General features: G+C 35.3%; 1 pseudogene; it reads left to right on the plus strand.

The window, feature by feature from the left end:
• Positions 1-218: 218 nt before the first annotated feature.
• Positions 219-2815, plus strand: LOC137741097 (MDIS1-interacting receptor like kinase 2-like; annotated as a pseudogene).
• Positions 2816-5282: the final 2467 nt, after the last annotated feature.

Here is a 5282-nt window from a genome sequence, read left to right on the forward strand (position 1 = left end):
GTTTTGTTTTTGAGTGCATATAAACATGATTCCGCCTTTTAATTGTTAATTGCATGTTGTTGATGTTGCTCAAATGAACTTGTTTTTCACAAATCTTCCTTCAAGGACACGATTTATTAAAATAACAGGTGTTACACGAAAGCAGTACGAACACGACAGACACGATCCGTTTGCTAGGCCTACCTGAATTGGTACAAAAAAAGGCGTAAACAAAAACAATGACTAGAGTTCCATCTTGTGATAAGCTATGCTTTCTAGCCTACCTTATCTTGTATCTTCAGCTAGTTTCATCACAAAAAAGTGCTTTTGCTTCTGCCAATTCCACTAAAGCAGAAGTTCTTCTCAAATGGAAAGCTAGCTTTCGAAACCAAACCCAAAACAACCTGACCTTATGGATAAATGCAAATGAAGCCCTATGCAATACTTGGATTGGTGTTTCATGCAACTCAGATGGAAGTGTCAACAGATTAAACCTCACCAATTCTGGTATACAAGGTATTCTACTTGAATTTCCATTCATGTCTTTGCCTAATCTTGCATATGTTGACCTCAGCTTCAATGAACTTTTTGATCAAATCCCACCTGAGATCAGTTCCCTCACCAAACTCATCTATTTTAATACATCCTACAATCAAATGTCTGGAAAAATACCACCCGAAATAAGTCTTTTAACAAATCTTCAGGTCCTTCACCTAAATGCTAATAAGTTCAACGGCTCAATTCCTCAAGAAATAGGCCGACTTAAATTTGTCTATAAGCTATCTCTTTACTCGAACAATTTAGAGGGTTCAATTCCAGCTTCTGTGGGTAATTTGAGCAAATTGACTTCTTTGCTTCTCTTTGGAAACCAACTTTCGGGCCCTATCCCTCCCGAAATAGGAAACCTTTCAAAGTTGGTTAAACTTTCCTTGTATGATAACTATTTATCAGGCCCAATCCCTCTGTATTTCAGAAACTTGAAAAATCTAACCAGGATGCTCTTTTACGAGGGGCATTTTCTACTTACAAGCAATATATCTGAAGACTTTGGTGTCTATTCGAATCCTCAGTTTGTAGACCTAAGCCACAACAACTTATATGGCGAAATCTCAGACATCTGGGGATAGTGTCCAAACTTAACAACCCTACGGATTGCAGGGAACAACCTTACTGGGAGCATACCATCTAAGATTGTCAATGCAATTAAAATTCAAGAACTTGATTTTTCTTCGAATCATCTGGTTAGGGAGGTTCCCAAGGATTTGGGGAGATTGACTTCTTTGGTGAATCTAAAGTTGAATGGCAATCAACTTTTTGGATCTATACCCTCAGAATTTGGAGCATTCACTGAACTTGCATATCTTGACGTGTCCACCAACAAGTTGAATGGCTCAATTCCAAGCATTTTTGGCGAATTGGTCCATTTATACTACTTGAATTTGAGCAACAACAATTTCAATCAAGAAATTCCACTTCAGTTGGGCATGTTATTTCACCTGTCACAGTTAGATTTGAGTCATAACTCACTTGACGGCAAGATACCATCAGAAATTAGCAAAATGCAGAGCTTGGAGCAGCTGAATCTTTCCCACAATAATCTTTCCGGTCTCATTCCAGCAACGTTTGATGGAATGTGCAGCTTGTTGTACATAGATGTATCCTACAATCACTTGCAGGGTTCGATCCCCAACAACAAAGCATTTCTAGATGCTCACAGCTTTGAAGGGAATGTAAGACTCTGCGGAAATGTTGTAGGACAACAATCCTACAATAAGCACGTCTTAAAAAGAAAAAACAACAGAAAACTCGTGTTTGCAATCATTTTCCCTATCTTGGGAGTAGTTTTACTTACTCTCCTTGCAATTGTCTTCATCAAAACAAGAAGAAATAAAGAGCCGGGAACAGAAAAGAGTGATATCCATGATGAAATTTTTTCAATCTCTCTTTTTGATGGAAAAAAATTGTATTCGGAGATCATAAGAGCAACCAATGGTTTTGACTCCATATTTTGCATTGGGAAGGGAGGATCTGGAAGTGTCTACAAGGCAAAGCTACCATCAGGCAGCATAGTTGCAGTGAAAAAACTCCATCAAAAACTTGACGATGAGGAGACATCGCAGAAGGAGTTCCACAATGAAATAAGTGCACTAATCAATATCCGACATCGAAACATTGTGAAATTTTGTGGCTTTTGTTCAAATTCACAACACTCATTTCTGGTCTATGAATATCTAGAAAAGGGTAGTTTGGCTTCAATCTTGAGGAAAGAAGACGAAGCAAAAGAACTGGATTGGAGTAGGAGGGTGAGAATTGTAAAAGGCGATGCACTATCTTACCTGCATCATGATTGTGTGCCGCCAATTGTACACCGAGACATATAAAGTAGCAACATTTTGCTGGATTACGACTACAAGCCTTATGTTTCAGACTTCGGCACTGCTAAGCTTTTGAATCCAGACTCATCGAATTGGAGCTGCCTTGTAGGCACATACGGATATGTAGCACCAGGTAAAGTAAAACAGTTAAAATATATAATGTTGAATCTGGTGATATAAAGTTAAACATATGCTAATGGCTTGTTTTCCCTTAATTTTTATCCAGAGTTGGCCTACACAAGGAAGGTAACTGAGAAATGTGACATTTATAGCTTCGGAGTGCTGGCACTGGAAGTCATCATGGGAAAGCGACTAAGCGATTTAATCTTGTCCATTTCGTCTCCATCCGATTGTGAAAACAAATTGCTACAATGCACATGGTTTCTCAGTCGTTATCATTTCAAACTACAGCTTTCACTCGAGGACCAGACATCACGCTTGAACAACTCATTAAGATTTAAATTGCATTTGACATTGTTCGATTTGTCACGGAAGTCAGATCTTCTTGTTTAAATATATCATATATGTAATATGTTAGATTTGCAAGTAAATTGAGAAGAAGAGAGGAGTGCTGGCTGGACTCGCTGAACAGCGAGTCCCACATATATTATTATTACTACTTAAATGGTTAGACCAAAATATCTTATTTAGTATTTACTAGAAATTGGTGCTCGCACGTTGTTGCAGGATTAAACATTGTATGAAAGATTACATTGAAAGATATAAAAAAAAAAAATTATTATTGAAAAAGCTATTTTTACATACAAAAGATTTGATCGATATAGTCTACATTTGCATTAATAAAAGATGACAAAAGTTGTTCTCTGGAACACCAAAAATTTCTCATTGCCAAGAAAACAGCCTAGGCAAGGGGAAAAAAATTATTAAAATACCTGAAATGAATTTTGACATGAACAGATTTATATTGTATAAAAATGTAAGGATACAGTATGGTTACTTCGTGTTTTTTTTGGTGGAAAGGAATCTAGTTTTCTATCAATAATCCTACTGAATAATTGAGCAACAACTAATCTCATTCGTGACATAAACCTAAAGACTAATTAGTAGCATAATTAGAATTCCTATTTTTAAAACCAAATTATGCGTAGGCAAACCAGTAAAGTCAAGTTTGTTTAAAAAATTAGTAGGATACACTGTTTCAAGATTTTCATTTGAAGAATACAAAAAATCATAACATAAAAGCTACCTCTCAACCCATGCCAAAATGTTCCCAATGTAGATTATTCACAATTTTCACAGCAACGCTCTGATCAAAGCTTCTAAGAAGGAACATAGCTAATAAGATGTAATAACTATCAAACTCATAGATGTAATAACTATCAAAATCATAGATGCAATAACTATCAAACTCATAGAAATATATACACACATTCCATTACATTTCCAGTAAACTAAATACTCAAAAGTTCTTTTTGACATTGCATTGTAATCCCTTTGTAAGCCAAAAACAATAACCATATTTCCAAAAAAATACTTTAGACACACAAATAGATAATCAGGTAAAAATACTATCCATCGGTTTAACAAATGTTTTCCACACCGCTGAGACTATGAATTATGGCTATTGTCCATTTCATGCAAAATCAAAGAAATAAGATCTGTTATTATAGAAAATCAATTATGTGGACGGACAATTAAATACTGATTGACCCGAAGGCTGTTCTAGTGTTTACAGCCACTTTTAGTATAATTTAGTTTGACAGTGATATTCAAAATTTTCATCCAATAAATTGGCAAGCGGTGCTGAACATTAAATTACGAAAACAATTTTATGTACTGGGCAACTGTGCCTTGAAGCTCAGAAATACAAAATACACATAGCCAAAAGCTCTAAAAAGCAAGGAACCGATAACTCATTAAGAAAAAACAACAAGGAAAGCCATTGGATTACCGTAGTCGAGTGGTCTCATTTGCCTTGAAATGGGGGTACTGCCCAAGCTTGAGTTTTCATGCCTTGAAAATTCAAAAAAGGACATGTTTCGATCCAAGATATATGCATTCTATTTAAGAAAAATACACGGAAATATAATGAAGTTCAGAAATCCAACCATGTCGGTTAAATTCCTCGTGCCAGGTTGCTCAAGGATGACCTCCTAGTACTTACACTTCTAAGTGAGGGTTGACTTGGTTTCACAATTCCAACTCTTGCCATGTTTCCAATTGCCACATCTCTTTGTTTTATTAATTTTTTTTTTATAATCAAACATAAATTACAGATACTTCAAAACCAAAAAGAGAAAAAGAGAAATTAGAAAATCATATTGAAAACCCCTACCAAAGCACATTAATAATCTAACTAATGAATGCGGTTCGAGAAACAAACCCCTGTTCGAGTGTGACCGATCAGATCCCACCCTTGCATTGCTGTTTCCACGCAGTACTCTGTACACAAAATCCCCAAAAAGATTAATACATAGTCCACACACAAATCAACCAACAAATAAAATAAATAAATAAATCATCGTTTTCAATGACTTTCTTAAATGGGGAACAACCTGCTAATACCCTTCATGGCCAAAGCACAAAGAATAATTCATATATGTTTTTCAATTTTCAAATCACAAAGTGGAATACAAATCTTAAAACTTTTAAGCCAAAAACAAATGCACTATTTTTCCACAGACTCCAAAAAAAAGAAAAAGAAAAGAAAGCAAGTGCAAGCACAAATCTTGTGAAATAATTATGAACATTCTATAAATAATCATATGCAAATCATTACCCGATTAATCACCAAAAATATCACAACATAAATCCATAGCCAGAATTTGAAAGACATATCATATTATCAGTTCAAGATTAAGAAAACACAAAATTCATAACAAAGCAAGCCAATAAACAAAACCCACTAAGAAAATCCCAAAATTCCAAAACCTCTCAAGGATTATGAAAATAAAGATGCACCCAGAA

This window comes from Pyrus communis, chromosome 1, assembly GCF_963583255.1.
Source record: "Pyrus communis chromosome 1, drPyrComm1.1, whole genome shotgun sequence".
Taxonomy (NCBI): domain Eukaryota; kingdom Viridiplantae; phylum Streptophyta; class Magnoliopsida; order Rosales; family Rosaceae; genus Pyrus; species Pyrus communis.